Source organism: Stegostoma tigrinum, chromosome 3, assembly GCF_030684315.1.
Source record: "Stegostoma tigrinum isolate sSteTig4 chromosome 3, sSteTig4.hap1, whole genome shotgun sequence".
Classification (NCBI taxonomy): domain Eukaryota; kingdom Metazoa; phylum Chordata; class Chondrichthyes; order Orectolobiformes; family Stegostomatidae; genus Stegostoma; species Stegostoma tigrinum.
This window is the reverse complement of record NC_081356.1, coordinates 13926041-13947459: the sequence shown is the minus strand read 5'-3', so window position 1 is coordinate 13947459 and position 21419 is coordinate 13926041. Positions and strand designations below refer to the sequence as shown.

Here is a 21419-nt window from a genome sequence, read left to right as displayed (position 1 = left end):
CTCTAAATGTGGTCTGACCAAAGCTGTATAAAGCCTCAGAAGTACATCCCTGCTTTTATATCCTGTTTTTATATTCTAGTCCTCTCGAAATAAATGGTAAATAAATCAAAAATTGTTCATGCCTCACAGCAAAGTTATACTGCAGTGAGAAAGAAGGATCTTAAGAAGGGGATAAACTGCTAATGATTAACCAAGGAAGTTCAAGATAGTAACAAATTGTAAGAAAAACATGCAGTGTGGAAAAGAGATTTGTGGTAAGCCAGAGGACTGGGAAAGTTTTGAAAGCCAATTAAAGATGACCCAAAAAAAAGTAGAGAGAGGAATTAAGTTATAAGGACAAACTGGCATGTAAACTAAAAATGGACAGTAAGCACTTCTTTAAGTATATTTTAAAAAATACCAAAAAGATAGAGGCTTATTATTTTTCTTTCTTCTTTGTTTGTGGGATATGGGCATCACTGGCTGGAACAGTATTTATTTCTCAGCATTTATTACCCAAGTTGTCTTTGAGAAGAGGGTGCTGAGCTGCATTCTTGAACCACTGTAGCCCATGTACTATAGGTAAATCCACAATTTTGTTCAGGAGGAAGTTCCAAGATTTTGTCTTAACGGCACTGAAGGAATGGTGATACATTTCGAAGTCAGGAAGGTAAGGCACTTAGAGGGGAACTTGCACGTTGGGTTGTTCCCATGTATCTGCTGCCCTTATCCTTCTAGATGGAAGGAGTCACAGGTTTGTAAGGTGCTATCTAAGGATCATTGGTGAATTTCTGCAGTGCATTTTGTAAATATTCCAAATATTGCTATTGAAACTCAGTAGTGGAGGGAGCAGACATTTGTTGATATGGTGCCAAACATGTGGGCTGCTTTGTCCTGGATGGTGTCAAGCTTCTTGAGTATTATTGGAGCTGTATTAAAACAGGCAATTGGAGAGTATTGCATTGCACCCCTGTTCTGTGAACAGACTTTGGGGAAGGTGAGTTACTTGCTACAGGATTCCTAGCCTCTATCCTGGTCTTGGAGCCACTGTATTTAAAGGCTAGTGCAGTTCAATTTCTGGTTAGAGTTGGGATAAATGAGTCATTTTTAGAATGGCAACCTGTAACTAGTGGAATTCCACAGGAGTCAGTGCTCCTGACCACAGTTGTTTACAATATACATTAATGACTTGGATGAGAGAAGTCAGCGTCCAATCACCAAGTATGACTCCTTTATCCTGGGGGCATGGCTGGTGTTGTGGCCTCCACTGCTTCTCCTGGAGAAGAGGGAATCTTATATTGGCATCGCATCCAGCAGGACCTCCAAGACCCTGCCTACAAAGTGCCAGATTGACTTCCTCCATCTGCCATGTCTGTGGAAAATGCCAGAAACCATGCAGGGCAGGGGTCCAGACTGACAGTACTTGTTTGGGTACGTAAAGGGTTTTTCAAGATTGCATGGGCGCAAGGGATGCTGGTCAATTCCTGCATATTTGCTGAGTGGCAATCTATTTAAGGAATAGCGTGTGGTAAAATGGCACAGAAATTTGTCAGGAGAGATACTATAGGACTGTGGCAGGCAGTTATTGAGGCAAGCTTGGTAAGATACAATGAGAGGACTTGCTAGGCCCTGTGGTGACAAATCCACCAAAATCTCAACACAACTTGAACTTAGCCAAAAAATGTAAGAGTCAGCCCAGAACCTTGTGTTCCTGAGGGGCAGAAATCTAACCATTCTTCACCTGGACAGGTTTTGGTCTTTAGCAGGAACATGGGGAGTCAAGGGCCTAGTGGTATTATCACTGGACGGTTAATCCAGAGACCTGGATAACGTTCCGGGTACCTGGGTTCAAATCCTACCATGGCAGATGGTTGAATGTGAATTCAGTAAATAACTGGAATTAAGAATCCAATAATGACCATTAACCCATTGTTGGAAAAGCCCATCTGGTTCACTAATGTCCTTTAGGGGAAGAAAACCGCTGTCCTACCTGGTCTGGCCTACATGCGACTCTAAGCCCATAGCAATGTATTTGAATCTGAACTGCCTGAATTAAAGATGGGCGATAAATGCAACCTGGTCAATGAATGAATTAAATAAAAAGGACCATGGGGGCTATGGCGTCACATATACATCAGCCCATTGGCAACATATGGCAAGCAGGAAAAAAGGCTGAAGAGTTGTCCTTTCACTATATTAAACACACTTCCTGCACCTTTCAGTAAGGTAAAGCCCCTAATTCAGAGATCCTGGACTGTATTAATTCCATCAGCACACACTCATGGCTAAGTCAATAAAGTCTGGACTGACTTGGCAATGTTCATCAGATGGATGATGGCCATATACCTGATGACCTTTGTCTGCTGAACTGGCTGAAAAGTGATCTCCTGTCTGCACTTGCAACTGACATGAAGATGTTGACTTGATACTGACAACTGGAAGTGAGTCACTGATGGCTGGGGAGGACTGTTTGGAAGGGCATTGGAAGAGATTAACAGAAACAAAAAGCTCATTGGCCAAGAAGAAGACCCCGAGACAAATAAATTGTGCATCTTCTGCATCAATGTCTTACTTTGGAGCAAATGAAACAGAGTGGAACTCCTCCTGAGCTACATCAAAGGATTTTTAACACTGAGTTGGTCCCAATAGTACAAGCTCATGCCTTACAAACAGGAAGGCTGCCACTTTGTGGCTGGAGACTTGGTGAATTACAGCAGTACACATTCTAAGTGCTACGCATGGCTGTCACTATGCACAACGGGAGAGGGCAGGGTGAATGTTTAAGCTGAGGGATAGTCGGCCAAACAAGCAGGCTGTATTACTCTGATTAGTGATGAGCATCTGGAGTGCTTTTGGAGCAGCAATCTTCCAGGCGAGCGGAGAGAATTTCATCACACTGCCGACTTCTGCCTGACGTGTGAAGAGACTTACATTAACCTCATTTCACGGGAATCTTCAGTTAGCTTTCCAGTTGCTGCAGAACTCCCAATGTCAGCTTTTGTGCTCCTGAGATGCTGCTTGGCCTGCTGTGTTCATCCAGCTTCACACTTTGTTATCTTGGATTCTCCAGCATCTGCAGTTCCCATCATCTCTGATCCCAATCTATGACTTGCTCTTGTAGTCTCAATATTTATATGGCTACTCAGATTGCAGTAATGCACATCAAGGTTTGATGGTTAGGTTCACTCTTTTTGGAAATAGCCAAGGCTGCACAAGTCAGAGGAGGATAAAGGAGGATAAAGTGAATGTTTTGATACCTTTGCTTGTGGGTCAAGAGGAGGAGGAGCACAAAAACCAGGGTCGACAAGGTAACTCTTGTAATTCAACCATCCACCTCCAGATTTCCCCTGACAGTGCCATGATCACTAATGCCCTTCTAACAATAATGGAGTGTATTAATTTAGACCCTTCGTCGCTGTTGTGCAGAACCAGACCAATTCAACAGCGGTGATATTACAGGGTGGATATTCAAGCCATAGAGAGTGCATTGCACAGATTCTCAAAGATGGGGAACCATGCTGACTTCATATATTGTGACTGTTTAAGATTATTCAGACAGGTTATTTACTCTGGTTGCAAGAGAGAGCAATGAGGGTTAAAATTGCCACCAAATTAGCGAGGCGTGAGATTTAGGGAAATTATTCGCAGGGCTGTTGCAGCAAGAAATCATTTGCCACTTGCGAGCAGTTGAGATAAAGATGATTTTAGAACATTTAAAAGGACATTTGATAAATATTTCTAGTGAAGGAAGTTGGTGGAAGTCAGTGGGAATTGTGTTGCATTTTTTAAGTAAAGACCTGAGTTTGAATAGATGGATTTTTATGTTGTAAACTTCCATGAGTAACAGCCTGTACAAGCCGGGTTATACGACCCAAAAGAAATAGATTTCAAAATATTGTTTTGAAATTCATTGCTCTTGGATTCATTGTTTGGCTAAAGATCCACCTGGCACGGCATTTTACTCAGGTTAGATATTTGTAAGTGTTGCAATAAACCCAACTCATGGATGTCTAGAAAAGCAGATATTCACTAAGGAAACCTAACACCTTTGCTTCTTTGAAGTCTGAGTTGCAGCTAAGCAAGATCAAAGGGGTAGTTTTCACTATTAAATAAAGCTGTCATCGTAACTTATTATCAGAGGTATCACAGAGACTGTCTCAGACCTTTCATTCACTTTCAGAATAAAGCTAAACTGGCATCTGGTAAGCATGCCTCCTACTGATGGGAAGAACAGTCCAACTCTTTCTTGCAGTCTCAGTATTGACAATCAACGGTTTTGAAATGGGTGGACTGTGGGCCTTATCAGAGCTCATTGAGACAAAGATTACCTGATCTGTACTTTGACATGGATTTGGCACACGAGACGGGTAATGTGTATTCTGTGTCGACATAGATGGGTTAATCAAACACCTATAAAATTAAAGCTGTCATAAGCTGAGCAAGAACCGAAATCCAACAACAATAAAATTCAAGAACTGAGTTCCCTGAAACTAAAATACTGGACCACCAGCACTCTGGACTTCTGAACATACAGTATGGACAATTCCAAATACAAGGGCAAACATCTTGGGAAAAAAAAACAAGAATAACTAATCCCTACAATTAAAATACTTACATTAACCTCATCTCCACTGAACATGAAAATATTTCATGGGAAATCCTCAGTTAGCTTTCCAGCTAATGATGAAATGTATCACATGTAAGATTTCAGGCAGTGCTTAATCTCCAATGAAACAGTGGACAGATAAGATACATAATTCTCCTTTGTGATAGTTTGTGTAGGAGTGAGACAATAGGTTCATTTGTAGATTTCTCCATGCACCCTAATTAGGTTAATTTATGGGGTGCATAAATATTTTACTACATTGATCATTCTATCAAAGGCATGGACTCACTGGATGCTGAGTGTGACAGGTACAGGCCAACAATGAAAACAATAGGAAAATGAATCTTCAGCAGCTGATAGCCCCCTAGAGAGATTTTGTACTAGCTCAGGCAAATTGGGCTGATAACCTCTCCAGTGGCTTTTTTAAATGAAATATAATTACGTAGAATGCACAGCTCAGAAAAAGGCTATTCATTCCAAATGATCTACTCCAGTAATTACATTCCATGTAAGCCTCCTTCCTCCCCTCTTCGCCAATTTCAGCATACTTCTCTGTTCCTTTTCCCCCTCACATGTAGCTTCCCCTTAAATGTGTCTATGCTACTTATTCCCACTATTTCTTGTGGCAGCAGGTTTTGCAATTCCACCATTCCCTAGGTAAAGACCTTTCTTCTGCATTCCTTATTTGGATTGTTAGCTACTGCTTACAACAACTGCCGCCCCCAACAAATGGGAAATCTTCTCCACAACTATCCCATCAAACCTTTTCATTACTCATTAGGTTGAGCCTCGGGTCATTTCTTTTCTTGAGAAAAATCTTTTGTGTAGATCTTGATAGTTGTATGCTCACAACTTTGGCTCTATTCTTTTAAATCTTTCTTTTGCCCTTTCCATTGCCTCCACATTTCTTTTGCAACGTGGGGTCCAGAATGAACCACAGTACAGTAAATTGCACAGTTTCAAAGCCTGCAAAGGGTAAAAAAGCTGGACATTCCAGATTAAATGTGTTTTTTTTAACGTTAGGGTACATTGCATGTACAAGAGGTCTCTTGCACAGATTCCGAAAAGTAGCTTGATGGAATACAAAGCGCATAAATGTCCATAGTTAATTATTCCACATTTTGGTTTAAAATATGGTGCAAAGGCCATGTGTGTTAGGCAGCCGATTGGGAAAATCTTTGAGTTGCATAATGTTTTTAGAGTCTATGCTGATAACAGAAAATAGTGTTTGTTAATCACACCAGACATTGATCCAGCCTTGTGAATTTCTTTTTGCAATTTGTTTTATTACAACACAATGATGACTTTACAGCAGTATTGGAAGCTACTCTTAATTCGAGTTTGTGGAGAGAGAATGATGGCTTTGAATTGATGTTGTGTAGGACAGCATGTCCCGCTAGAAAAGTAACTAATTCCGACCTTTTAATGGTTCAGTTGAATTCAGAATCCTGACTCAAAATCCATGAATTCTGTTACTTAATCCAAGAGCTAGCCTGTGATTAACATCCAGATTGGGATAAATGGTTATGTAATGATGTTCCCAATCTCTCACTGTCACAGAAGATGAACACAACTCTGGAGCTGCAGTGTGTCACTGACCAGACTAACATGGTGCCCTGGCCCCCTACAGAAAGTATTGTGACTCTTTGCCTTGAATTGTAGGCCACGTGGTGTAGGTATTCCCACAGTGTGGTTGCATAAGTGGCTGAGTGATGGAACATGTATTCTGTGTATTTAATATGTGACTTGGAGGTCCTAGAGCCAGGACAGAAACTGTCTCATGTAAAAACAAATCTGTATGTGGACAGATTTCCAACTGGGTGTGTGATAACTTCTGAAATCTTTTCATTAGTCTGCAGATATCCTCAATGCTGAGAAAAGTTGCCTTTTATACAGGCAATAAACAACGATGCCAGCCGGAAACTGAAGGAACAGCGCCTCACATTCTGCCTTGGAAGCCTACAACCCAATGGTCTCAATGTGGACTTTACTACCTTCAAAATCTCCCCACCCCGGACCTCATCCCAAGATCGGCACCCCCCATCCCTACCTCATTGACCTGTCCGTCTTCTCTCCCATCTATCCGCTCCTCTCACCTCACTCACCAATCCTCACCACTACCTACCTACACTCACCTTTACTAGCTCCATCCCCACCTCCTTGATCTGTCCGTCTTCTCTCCCACCTATCTGCTCCACTATCTACCTGCTATCACCGCGACTCCCCTCTCTATTTATTTCAGAGTCACCTTCCTCTGCCCATTTCTAAAGATGGGTTCTGACCCGAAACATCAGCTTTCCTGCTCCTCTGATGCTGCCTGGCCTGCTGTGCTCATCCAGCTCCACACTTTGTTATCTCAGACTCCAGACTATCTCTAAGCAAATTGTTAGCCTGCCTCAATGAAAAATGAGAGGAGAGAGCAACCAAGCAGCAAATTTACCCTGCCATAGCGAAGGAACCAAGAAATCCCTTTGTAGTTTGAAACTCCACGGCCTGCACTGCCCAATATTTTCGTGGTGCAGTTATTCTGCAGGCTGTCCAGTGAGGAAGCACTCTATCACTTTAACTAAGGCATCACAAAACAAAAACGCTGCAGTAGCAGCTCAAAACCACAAGCCTTGTTTGATGTACTACTGGTGAAGTCAATGTTTCTCCCATCACTGCAGTGTATGCTGTTGTAAATTGGACTATAAATTAGCTACAAGTATCAAGCTTGGTCCTGCTGTTAACATCGTTCCATCTGGGTTGAACTTAAGCTTGTATAGCACTGAAGGAAGTGATACCTTTTAGATCAGATATTAAACCACGTGTTTTCTCTCAGTTGGGTGCAAGCATACTTTGGTATTCCTTTCAAAAAGAGCAGGAAGTTCTCCCCAGTATCCTAACCAATTTTTGTCACCTAACTAACGGGACTGAACCCATTTTCCTGGTCATGATCACAAATTGTTGCTAATGAGGTATTTCTGTGAGCAAATTGGCTGTAGCATTTCCAGCGTTACAAGAATGACCACTTTTCGAAAAGTCTGCCAATAACTGTGAGGCACTAGTGGACATTTAGGATGTCGAAAAGCACTGTATAAATGTAAGGACTTTATTTCTTTAGCAGAACTGGCCAGAGTAAACAATGAATAAACAGCTGTGGTAGATGTACTGTTCTGATTGGATGTCCTATGGCAAACCACATGACCAGTTGAAAATTAGGAGGAGCTGAAGTCGAGACCAATGGGCAGCTGTTTTTGATGCAACTCACCTCATCACCTCAATTCATTATTGCTGCTGAAACCTTCATCCAACAAGAACAGCTTCATTTGTAATGATGTACCTCCTTTGACACCTTACTGCTCAAACTTCTTTCTTCACAAAATACAACACTGAGCCACATGAGGAGATATTCGGTCAGAAGATATACGTTTGGGTTCAGGAGCAAATTTTAAGAAGAATCTAAAAGAAGGAAAGATAGGTGGAGGAATGGAGACATTTAGGGAGTGAATTCCAGAGAGGGGTCCAGGCTCCTAAAGGAACAGCCAGTAGTGGTGGGACGACTAAAACCAGGAATACTCTAGAGGCCAGAACTTGATGAGAGTGGATATCCCAGAGCATTGTGCACCTGCACTGGCCATCAAGGGTAACAACTGGATCTGACACAGCTGAGAATTCCAGCCATTAGCACCCATGGGTGATAGAGAAACAGCAAACCTCTTTCAGGATGGGACAGAGTTTTATGATTCTTTGCTGGTGGTTTTACAGATGCAGGGGGTTGAGATGGGGTGGAAAGGGAGGAGCCCATAAAATTGCCCAGGCGGCCTTCCCAACATCCTCTACCTCATTATCTGTAACTTTACACAGAACAAGTGAGCGCAAGGGACTCCCTAGCTTCTTAAGCTTCCCTCCTTGTCTTATTTCTGAGCCTGCCAGGAGGTAATCGGATCTCAGAAAGGAAATTGATGGCCCCCAAAAAGGGCGCTTTTGACAGCCCCCTCCCTCCACATAGCTTACATCCCTACAGCGCTCCCACTCCCCCCCACCAATCCCCACCTTTCTATTAAGACCGTCAACCCCATCTCTCCAGGCCTCCCCTCCCAGCTGTGAGACCTCCTGTACTTACTTGTTCCTGGACTTTGAATCTAGGGACTGCTTCAAGGACAACTCCTAACCACTGCTGCCATGGATCTTGCTGGAATTACAGATTAATCAGAGTGTTGGAATTTCTACCTCCAGCTAATTCATGTTCAAAGCAGCATCAAATGGCTCTGGGCATGCTGTCTGTGATCTGACTTTTCAGGTGGTGGGGAATATGAGCTTTTAATTGTGATCACCAAGACGTACTAGTCCTGTCTGTATTGACATTTATAGAGACATCCTGATGTCAACACTGCTGATTATTTTAGAACTGCTCGATGCTATGTGTGACGTTGCTGAAGCTCATAATGTCAAGAATACATTCCACTTGAACTAGCCCTGATTAATTGAGTAAAACAGAGATACAGGGTAATACAGTGTCCTTGGCTTTATTAATAGGGGTGTAGAGTACAAAAGCAAGAGGCGATTTTGAAAATGTACAAGACATTTGTTAAACCTCAGTTGGAATATTGTGTACGGTAATGAGCACCGCATTATAGGAATGATGTGAATGCATTGTAGAGAGTGCAGAGTCGACTTACAATAATTTTTTTTATTCATTCAAGGAATTTGTGTGCAACTGGCTGGGCCAGCATTTATTGTGACAATAAAACTAATTCAATTCAACTTAGTGTTGCCCCTTGAGAAGGTGGTTGTGAGCTGCCTCCTTGAAACGCTGGGATTGATCCACAATACTATTAGGGAGGGAATTCCAAGATTTTGATCCAGCAACAGTGAAGGAATGGCACTATATTTCCAAGTTAGGAAGGTGAGTGGCTTGCACGGCAACTTGCAGGTGAGGGTGTTCCCATGTATCTGCTGCCTCTGTCGTTCTCGATGGAAGTGGTCATGGGTTTGGAAGGTGCTAAAGGTGTTTACTGAATTTAGGCAGTGCACTTTGTAGATATCACACACTGCGGTATTGAGCATCGGTGGTGGAGGGAGTGGATGTGATGCCAATCAAATGGGTTACTTTGTCTTGGATGGTGTCAAACTTCTTGACTGCTATTGGAATTGCACCCCTCCAGACAAGTGGGAGTATTCCATCACACTCCTGACTTGCGCTTTGTAGATGATGGACCGACTTTAGGGAGTCAGGAGGCGAGTTCCTTGCTGCGGTATTCCTAGCCTCTAACTTGCTCTTGTAGCCATTGCATTTATGTGGTGAATCCAGTTGAGTTTTTAGGTCAATGGTTACCCCCAGGATATTGATAGTGAGATTTGATGATGGTAACACCACTGAATGTCAAGGGGTAGGGTTAGATTGTCTCTTACTGGCGATGTTCATTGCCTGGCATTTGTATGGCACAAATATGATGGCACTGAAGGAGGAAGGAGAAAGTTTGATTAGGAAGATAAATTGAAGAAATTGGGACTGTTTTCCTTCAGTGAAGAAGGCTGAGAGGAGATTTGAGAATATCACGAATAGGCTGGATCAGGCAGATTGGGAGAAGCTGTTAATAAAGTGAGAAGCTGGATGAACACAGCAGGCCCAGCAGCATCTCAGGAGCTCAAAAGCTGACGTTTCGGGCCTAGACCCTTCATCAGAGAGGGGGATGGGGTGAGGGAACTGGAATAAATAGGGAGAGAGGGGGAGGCAGACCGAAGATGGAGAGAAGATAGTTGGAGAGGACAGTATAGGTGGGGAGGTAGGCAGGGGATAGGTCAGTCCAGGGAAGACGAACAGGTCAAGGAGGTGGGATGAGGTTAGTAGGTAGGAGATGGAGGTGCGGCTTGGGGTGGGAGGAAGGGATGGGTGAGAGGAAGAACAGGTTAGGGAGGCAGAGACAGGCTGGACTGGTTTTGGGATGCAGTGGGTGGAGGGGAAGAGCTGGGCTGGTTGTGTGGTGCAGTGGGGGGAGGGGACGAACTGGGCTGGTTTTGGGATGCGGTGGGGGAAGGGGAGATTTTGAAGCTGGTGAAGTCCACATTGATACCATTGGGCTGCAGGGTTCCCAAGCGGAATATGAGTTGCTGTTCCTGCAATCTTCGCGTGGCATCATTGTGGCACTGCAGGAGGCCCATGATGGACATGTCATCTAAAGAATGGGAGGGGGAGTTGAAATGGTTCGCGACTGGGAGGTGCAGTTGTTTATTGCGAACTGAGCGGAGGTGTTCTGCAAAGCGGTCCCCAGGCCTCTGCTTGGTTTCCCCAATGTAGAGGAAGCCACACCGGGTACAATGGATACAGTATACCACATTGGCAGATGTGCAGGTGAACCTCTGCTTAATATGGAAAGTCATCTTGGGGCCTGGGATAGGGGTGAGGGAGGAGGTGTGGGGGCAAGTGTAGCATTTCCTGTGGTTGCAGGGGAAGGTGCTGGGTGTGGTGGGGTTGGAGGGCAGTGTGGAGTGAACAAGGGAGTCACGGAGAGAGTGGTCTCTCCGGAAAGCAGACAAGGGTGGGGATGGAAAAATGTCTTGGGTGGTGGGGTCGGATTGTAGATGGCAGAAGTGTCGGAGGATGATGTGTTGTATCTGGAGGTTGGTGGGATGGTGTGTGAGAGGGGGATCCTCTTGGAGCGGTTGTGGCAGGGGGCGGGGTGTGAGGGATGTGTTGCGAGAAATGCAGGAGACGCGGTCAAGGGCGTTCTCGACCACTGTGGAGGGAAAGTTGCGGTCCTTGAAGAACTTGGACATCTGGGATGTGCGGGAGTGGAATGCCTCATCCTGGGAGCAGATGCGGTAGAGGCGGAGGAATTGGGAATAGGGGATGGAATTTTTGCAGGAGGATGGGTGGGACCAGCCCAGCCTGTGTCTGCCTCCCTAACCTGTTCTTCCTCTCACCCATCCCTTCCTCCCACCCTAAGCCGCACCTCCATTTCCTACCTACTAACCTCATCCCACCTCCTTGACCTGTCCATCTTCCCTGGACTGACCTATCCCCTCCCTACCTCCCCACCTACACTCTCCTCTCCACCTATCTTCTTTTCTCTCCATCTTCGGTCTGCCTCCCCCTCTCTCCCTATTTATTCCAGAACCCTCACCCCATCCCCCTCTCTGTTGAAGGGTCTAGGCCCGAAACGTCAGCTTTTGTGCTCCTGAGATGCTGCTTGGCCTGCTGTGTTCATCCAGCTTCACACTTTATTATCTTGGATTCTCCAGCATCTGCAGTTCCTATTATCTCTGGGAGAAGCTGTTCCTGCTTTAAAGGAGAAAGAGTGAGAGAGGATAGATTTAAACTGCTACACAAGAGGAGCAAGGGTGATGTGAGATCTTTTTTGTGAAAAGGCAGTGGAATGCACTGCCTGGAAATGTGGTGTAGATAAGTTCAACAGGGGCAGTCAAGAGAGTATTGTATGGTTATTTGGACAGAAATAGTGTGCAAGTGTTTGGGGGTTAAGCAGAAGATTGGGACCAGCCAACGATGCTCGGTTGAAGAGCTGGCACACGGTTAATGGTTGAATGGTCTCATTCTGTGATTCTGTAAAAGCCATCAGTTGTACCAATCAGCTACATTGTCTCACTAAGCTATGGTGCCAGGTCCTGTCACACACTCACCATTCTACAGCATAGCTTGGTCTTGTCAAAATGTCAATTAAAAATTGACCTGAAGGTAAATGTCCATCTTGTGTTGGACAAACCTGCTTTTCTGGGCTTGATCACCACAAACAATAGAATTCCTGCCAATTTTCATTATCTTTTCAGTTTGCAAGATGAAAGGTGTGTCCAAACTCAACTGAGTCAATATGTTGCAACATGAAGCAATTTCTCAACATTTTCACATTGTCCAACACACCCGAAAAATCTTCACAGCACTTACAGTTTAGAGAGGGACAAACTAGGCAGTGAGCTGAAGCTGGACTCAAAATCCATTAGGGAAGAATGATGAAAGATTTACATTTACCTGGCACCTTTATAAACCTCAGAATATCCTTTTGATATGAAGTCACTAATTGTAGTGTAGGAAACGGTAACCGCTTAATTCGAGGATTGGGCACACAAACAACGAGATAAATGGTCAAATAATCTGCTCTAATGATTGGATGATATAGTAATATTAGCCAGAATACCACAAGAACACCCCTGGTCTTCTTCAACTAATGCAACAAAATCTGTTCGATACACTTGCTGGAATAAGCAGAACCTGAGTTTAATATCTGACACAAGAAATGGTACTTTTAATAGTGCTGTACTTCTGCATGGAAGTTTCAGATTCAGTCTCTGGAGAGAGGGTCAAGCACATAGGGCAGAATCTTATAGGGGTCTGAGCAATGTGGGCTATGACAAGATGTGTGGCAGTATCAGATGGGAGGTTCAGTGAGGTCCATCTTAATGTCAGGAGCAACTCGCACCATCTTTAATTCTTTTCACAAGCAACGATGGCAATTGAATGGGGATTATTGCTTATTAAATGCGTTATTGTTGGCCCAGCTCGCTTCATTACTGTCCAGCTTCCTATCTTAGCAAATGTGCTAGACAATGAGAAAATCCAGCATGGAAACCAGAATGTGTACCTGACCTGTTCAATTTGCTGCTTTCTCTGAACAACCTCCATGTTGGACTTGGCATTGGCCAACATCTTAGGGTATGATCCCTGGGTACCAGCCTACATGGGCCACACGACCATTGATATGTGTTAGTATTTAAGGACTCTCACAGCAACACATTGATCTACTCACACAGGTCACTTCTGCATTTTAGTGTTCCACAGAGGCTGCCCCAGTAACTATCATTGTCTTGCTGCAGACAAAGACACTGTGTGTTCAGGGACACATACCCAGCTCCTGGACTGGACCAGGCTGCATTTCTGGCTCTTAGATCACTGTCATAGTGCTCACTTACTCTGAACCTACTTGGATTCTCATACCACCCCTTGAGTTGCCTTCTTTGCCGTTTTGCATGGGTTCCCTCAGTTAGAGATGGGAATCATGCAATGACAATCTAGTTGCCTGATGTTGTTACTACATTACAGTGGAGAAAGGTTATAGAACCTCATGGATCATAATTCAACCTGTATAAGCTCAATCTGTACCTGACCATCAAAATTGTTGGACTGGGAGGATACAGACCTTACAATAATTTCTAGAATCATTAAAGACTGTGCCAGATCGACAAACATGATGGGTTTTCATCCTGATACGGAATATGAATGGTTAACTGGTTAGAAACCAAGAATGTGTTGGATTGTCTTGGTGTTGAACATTGACCTTTCACCTCTAGAGCCCTGCCTCAGGGAGTCAAGCCCTGCTTGGATTGATGGGATGGAAGTACTCTGTGACTACTATTGGGCTGGGTTAACTTGATCCTGATCCCAAAGCATAAGCTGTCTGTATTTCAACATCGATTGATGATCTCAGTCAAATTGGCCCCATGAGAAATGTAACCGAGATGCCAGATTAATGCAACAGGGGGAGCTGTTCTGAGGTTGGGGCTGTGACATATTGTTGAGGCAGGGTTGGGAACCTTGGTGAGAAATTGCCGGGATTACTTGATGCTGAAACGTAAGGCAGAAACTTCAGGATGCGGAGGCAGCAAGTGAATTTAATTGGGCAGGATGTTGGTGGACCAGAATGCTGTCACACTCCTGCTTTTGCTTGAATTTAGTCCTGAGCTGCTAGTTGGAAGTCAGTGGCCTGGCCGCTTATGTTACTTGTCCCCTGCCTGCAGATAGGCCAATGGATGGATGGGGGTAAATTGTGAAACTCCCCACATAAGTTGGAATTTTAACTCTTTGGACTTTCACGGAGTGGGACCTTGAAGACAAAAGCTCCAACAGTTCAATACTGTCAGTGCTGCACTGAGCTGTCAATCTGGGTTAAATACTTAGGCCTCTGTAATGGAACTTGAACTCTCTGCCTTCTGTGTCAAAGATCAGAGTGACTCAACTGAGGTGTGGTTGACACCCGTAAGAAAACAAAAGAATCTGATCCTAACATTGATGTCTCAGACATATTTAAACTCTGCTATTAATGGAACCTCTAATTAACAATGATATGATATAATAGATGTAAATTTTGAGGATAGAGAATCAGGAACTAAGGTGTTAAATTCAGGCAAAATTGACATTGTAGAGATAAGATATTAATTGACTACAATAGTCTGGGAAAAACTATTAACAGCTAAACTACAGACGAATAATAGGAAATGTTCAAAGAAGAATTTTGTGAAACAAAACTATATGTAATTTTAAACAGTACTTAAGTGAACAAGCAAAGTGAGATATAGCAAGAATCTAAAAGACAAAGTTTATCTAGAGTCAAAGAACAAGATCCCAGAGGCTGAAACAGATGGAAAGAACAGGAAGAGGTACAAATAAGATGATAAGTGCTCTCAGGAAAAGCCTGCAAGCGATATCAAGCATTTTATAAATGCATTTAGTGAAAGAGTTTTGTGAAGTGTAGTGTACATCCCTCTATCACAAGATGTAAGAATTATTGGAAATCAGAAAATGACAGGCTTATTAAATATCTACTTTGTATCAATCTTCACAAAGGAGGATGAGGATAAAGTACCAGAGGGAGAAGCAAAAGTGCATTTATAGCAACATGACAAGCTAATTAGCTTTCGAGTTTTGAGAAGATTTGTAGCTCAGGCTGAGGTTCTGGATGTGAGTTTGCTCGCTGAGCTGGAAGGTTAGTTTTCAGACGTTTCGTCACCATTCTAGGTAACATCATCAGTGAGCCTCCGACGAAGCGCTGGTATAATGTCCCGCTTTCTATTTCTATTCAAATAGAAAGCGGGACATAACACCAGCACTTCGTCAGAGGCTCACTGATGATGTTACCTAGAATGGTGACGAAACGTCTGAAAACTAACCTTCCAGCTCAGCGAGCAAACTCACATCCTAATTAGCTTTATTGTAAGATAAAAACATGGTCATAGAGAAACTAATGAAATGAAAGACAAATCTCCAGAATGTAATGATTTGCATGTGGGGTGTTAAGGATGTAAATTATTCAATTGTTCTTGCAATAGTCAGGAATAACTCTCAAACTTCTCTTTTGATTGTAAAGCAACCAATATCACTCCTCCCATGCCATAACACTGATGGTCTAGTGTCTGCTATTCTTGAGCTCTGAGTGTGCATCTGATTAACAGAGGGAAGGTAAGTGTGGTTCTGTTGGCAAATCTGTCCTCAAAGCGATTGCTAGAACTGAGAGAGTGGCAGTGAACTCCAAAGAGCAGGATCCTGGTGTCCTTTGTCAGGGAGACAACATTTGTTCTCCTACACTTCCCAGATCTGTGATTGCTTCTGCCTATTAGCAAGCCAGAAAACCATAAGATATAGGAATGGAATTGGGCCATTCAGCCTTTCCAGTCTGCTTTGCCATTCAATGATGACTGATATGTTTCTCAGCCCCATTCTCCTCTCTTCTCCCTGTAACCCTTGATTCCTTTACCAATCTAGACCAATTTATCTCCGTCTTAAAAACCCTCAGTGACTTGCCTTCCGTAGCAGAGAGTTCTACAGATTAACCAACCTCCGACTGAAGAAATTCCTCCTCAGCAACACAGCCAATCCAGACAACTCCCACACAGGCTGACAAAGAAAGCTCAGCTGGAGTCTGCATTAAATCCAGGAAAGCTTGAGCTCATGCTCTAAGGCCATCTACAATCTCCTCATTTTTTTCTATCTCCCAAATGAGTAATTGGGCTTGTTTTTACTGATACTGCACTCGGTTGGGTTCCAAATAGGTGAGCAGCCTGAGAAAAAGCTGTCTACGTATTGTCATCCCTGCCTCTTCCTCTTCACGCTGCTCCCCCTTCTCATCTTCCCTCTCCTGATATCCCTATTCCTCAACTTGTGGCAGATTATCCTCTTATGATGGCAAGCCTGTGTGACATTTGGTAAGTCACTATGAATTCAGACTCCCTTGGTGTCTAGTTCAGTAGAGCTCCCTAGAATGATCCAGATCGCAAAGGCATTGTTTCAGTCTGCTGTATCACATTTTATGTGGCAACCTGGGGGTTTTTATTGTATGCTGGATCAAAAACTGACTTGTCAGTCTACATGACAGCAGATAGCTCCTGCCATCCTATCCTCATAAAAATCTGTTTGCCTTGGTGGCTTAAATGTAGGTGGCAAAGGAATGTGCATTCAATCAATGAAGCCTTGGAACATAGAGAAACCTGCAAATTTACTGACATGTGTCCTTACTCCACTGCCTTCTTTCTGGCCAAAGAGGATAACACACAGTTAGCCAACAGTGGGCAGCAAATATCTCCAACTCCAACCTGGAAGACATGTTCACCCTCACAGCCTCTGGCAATACGGTTTTTCTTTGCTCTTCTCCGAGTTTGTGGCTGCAAATGGTGAAGATTCCGGTGAGGACATCTTTACAGATGCACAGATGTTTCATGCAATGTTGATTCTAGCTGCAGTTCATGGAGAGGAACTGCTCTGTGAACATCCTGGGCAGATACGGCCCCATTGAGGAGCCCTTCTCCTCCTACTCCCTCTTCCAGCAGCTCGTTCTGCTCTGCCAGGCATTTATTCCTTCTTCAAATTCAAGCAAATGCTTGCTGAAGCACCCATGTTTGGCAGTAACTGGAGAAATCTTGAAATCAGCTAAAATGTCCCTAAATGCTGGTTGCACAGATCTTTGCTAATTTAAGAGATTATGGAAATCAGCAGTCACTTGTAGACTCAATGGCACAACCTGAAGAAATCAGGTAGCAAATGACGTGCGTAGTCAATGGTCCCTTTAAACGGTGCCAATCATGGGCATATGTTTAGTGATGCAGGAATAAGAGAGGGGAGAGTTGTGCTCCAAACTGTGGGATCAAAACAACAGTTAGCACAGCTGCTTCACAGTGCTGCCAGGGACCCACATTCGATTCCAGCCCTTGGCCAACAGTCTGGTTTTGCACGTTCTCCCCGTGTTTGTTTGGGTTCCCTCCCAGTGCTCTAGTTTCCTGCCACAGTCCAAAGATGTACAGGTTAGGTGGATTGGCCATGGGGAATGCATGGTTACAAGAATGGGATGGGGGTGAATCTGGGTGGGATGCTCTGCAGAAGGTCAGTGTGGACTCGATGGGCTGAATTGCCTGCTTCCACACTGTAGGCATTCTATGATTGTATGAACATTATGCATTGATTGATACAGTGATCTGCCTACTTTGTACATGCAGTACCCCCTGGTAATTCATTGCACATCTGCTAATGCAGTTCTGATGTACAGCACAATCCTCCGCAAAAATATGTACACAAGCGAACAACTGTGTCCATTGGGCCTGATGTGTCAACCTGTATTCAATTATACAATTCTTCTGAAATAGACAAAAGGAGGATCATGGGAGAAATGTGCCATACTTCCACGAGCAGAACAGAGAAAATCAATAAAGACATCACGAATTGTTTCCACATATTGAGTATGTGTTTGTTTAATTGCTTAAATCCATTGCACAACTCTTGCAGGTTATCCCAGTAAGCAAGAAAGAAATATGTTATCGTATAAAGAGCAAAAAACAGCCCAGAGTAAAGCAATGTGGGCAGAGACCTTTCTTATTTGGGACAACCTGAGAGCGGATTGATCTGCTGATTGATAGAACCACCTCCCAACATTTAAAATCAGATAGAGTGCATCAGGTAAGACTTGAGATGTTATGATACTTTCTTTGACACTCTGTATCTAATATTAAAATGCTCAGCTCAACTTCCCAGCACATGAAGCCAATTTATTGTGTGCCTGATGGGCTAAAGGTGGAGACAGTTTTCTATGGTTTGTACTGATGATGACAGAAAGCAAAATGTTATAGCCTTTTAAGCAGCCTTTACTCTAGGTGTGTTCAAATACCACCACAGCACTTTGCAAATTTGATGTTCAATTTATTAAAATCTGAAAGTAGAAGACAGCAACCATGTGACCAACATTAAAGCCCAACTAATTAACCCACGTCTTTCCAGGAAAGAACATTGCCATCTTTGCTCAGGTGTATCTGTATAAAACTCTAGTTCTATACTGAGATGGTTGACTCTTAAACACCCCAATGTAGTAGGCTTAGTAATCTCTTCAGTTTGGTATGGTCAATAAGTACTATGTTTGCCAGCAACATTTCATAGAATCCTTAGAGTGTGGAAACAGGCCATTCAGCCCATCAAGTCCACACTGACCCTCTGAAGAACATCCCACCCAGGCCCAGCCTTTCTTATGACTAATCCACCAAGCCTGCACATCGCTGGACACTATGGGCATTTTAGCACAGCCAACCCACCTAATCCGCACACTTTTAGACTGTGGTAGGAAACCAGCACCCAGAGGAACCCTACACAGACAATGGAGAGAACATGCAAACTCCATACAGACAGTTGCCTGAGCTAGAATTGAACCTAGGCCCCTAGCTCTGTGAGGCAGCAGTGCTAACCACTGAGCCACTGTGCCATTCCATGTCAGCATCTGGCAGATCTGGAGATTTAGAAGGCTGCTGTTGCAAAGAAGCTTAATGGAGTTGAAATTCTGTGGGCACCACAAAGACAGATCTCTATTAATATGTCTATTTCCAAATGGCATCGTTGGTATAAACACAAATCCTTGAGTATTGATTGGATAGAGCATATAGCCTGAAGCACCTTAAAAATTGATCTTCCTCATCCAATTTACTCAGCAATTTGGGACCAGCAAGAACGATTTGCACCATCCTGTTTGTTAGCTCATTGCCTAATAAGTGAATTTGATTTAAAACAAAAAGAGAAATGAACCCAAAGTACAGTCATCATTATGTCCCTCAGAAAGAAAAGCAAAACTCATATGCCATGAATTGTATTGAACTAGCTAATTATGAAATTGACAAAGATTCAGATGCAGTGGTCACCATGGAAAAAAGAATGCTCAGCTATAAATTTTAACTGGTTGAGCACCAGAAGTAAGTCATTAGTCTCCACTCTAGTTTCAATGTATTCAGGCCTTCAATGAAGAAGAGCAACATTTAAAAAACAGGAGGTAGTTTAGAAAAATGTCATGATATTGAGCTCTGCCCACAGGAGGAATGATACATGATATTTGGGTTATTGAAACTTAGGGATATATAGAGAAAGGAACTCAGAGATGGCCAACTGGCTTCCCTTCTGTACCATTACACTTCTATGATTCTTCTGTAAATTGTTAAGAAGGAACTGACAGCTGCATACCAGGTTACATGTTCACACTGGCATAAAAGCAAATCACAGACAAATCAGCAAATGCTTCCTCCCTCTGAAATGAAGTTCATTCTGGATGCATTCATCTGGCCTTAGTAGGTGGTCACAAATTGACATTGTTCTCCTCAATACTCTATTAACAACAGCGATATGGCCAGTGACATTTGCAAAGGGGTACAGCACCAGGTTTCCAAATTACCTGGCAGATATGCCAATGGACTCCTTATATGTCTGAGGCTTTCTGATGTACGTATTAGATAAGATTAATTGTAATCAAGGAATGCCATGGATGATGATATAGAAAAGGCCTAATAAAGATAAGTCTTGAGGTAATTTTGTGAATCCTGGAGAAGCATGAAAACACCTCTGGGCCCTGTAAAAACATAGACTTGGGGTTTGAAAGGCCTGTTCCTGTGCTGTACTGTTCTTTGAAACGCACTTGTCAACCTGTGATTTCTGTCTTCAAAATTTGCCTTCTTGAACTTCTGGCCAGTTCACCTACTGGTGAATCCATGGAATTGCATAGGTGATCAGAGATAATGGGAACTGCAGATGCTGGAGAATCCAAGATAATGAAGTGTGAAGCTGGATGAACACAGCAGGCCAAGCAGCATCTCAGGAGCACAAAAGCTGACATTTCAGGCCTAGACCCTTCATCAGAGAGAGGATGAAGGGTCTAGGCCCGAAACATCAGCTTTTGTGCTCCTGAGATGCTGCTTGGCCTGCTGTGTTCATCCAGCTTCACACTTCGTTCTCTTGAATTGCATAGGTGCCTGTGTTTGGCGCACCGCAACTCGCCTGGTGAGTACAGATGAGGCAATTGTCTCAAAATCAATCCATTGGAAAGGGAGGGGAGGAGAGGAGGGGAAATATTGCTGCAGGAATGTGTGACTAACTAGCGCGCTCTCTCAATCAGCTACCTGATGGTGAAAATCTTTCTCCAAGTGAATTGAATAAGTGGGATGATTGTGAAATGAAGATGAATAAACCATAGAATTACATATGATCAAATTGTTCGCTATGTTGCAAGGAGTGGTGAGTTTTATTTTCGATGATAGTCCTGATTTTAAGCCAGCCTCTAGTTATATGACAACTGGCACATAAAATTCCAGCTGTGGCATATAACTCTTCTTTCAAAGGTATATAACCTTGACTCGAGCTATTCAAACTGTTAGCTGTGTTTTTATTTGTTCTGATCTCTCTTATGTTTGCACATTTTATAAACCATGTTGAAACATATCTTGTTCTGCTGATATCTTTTTTGGCTGCATCCAACCTCACAAGCCTGGCCTAATTGCAAATTTGTACTAAAAATAAGTGCAGTGTTGACCAATTAAGTATTGATCTGAATTGCTTAATTGTCGGCAGTGAAAATATGTGGCCCATGTGAGGTACTACTCCAGGCACTGAGCAACCATTTTAAAAAGCTATCTGTTCCATGAAAGGTAAACTAGCATTTCAATTATGCTACTAAAAAATGCAAAATATGTTCAAAACTAATTATATACACCCTTGAAAAGTAAAATAATATGGGGGAAGAGCAAGCAAGTGGAACTAATTGGAAAGCTTTATCAAGGAGTGGGCACAGTCAAAATGGGTAAGTATACCTTCAAAAAACAATATTTATCAATCTAC

The 21419-nt window shown here is 43.2% G+C and overlaps 1 non-coding gene across 2 annotated transcripts in view; it reads left to right on the top strand.

The window, feature by feature from the left end:
• The window catches only part of LOC125451148 (uncharacterized), a 57874-nt gene extending 49441 nt beyond the window's left edge, over window positions 1–8433 (top strand). For both annotated transcript variants that reach the window (XR_009445629.1, XR_009445627.1), the window contains one exon: window positions 6438–8433. This is a non-coding gene — a transcript (uncharacterized LOC125451148). The remainder of the gene's footprint in view (window positions 1–6437) is intronic.
• The last annotated feature ends 12986 nt before the right edge of the window (window positions 8434–21419 follow it).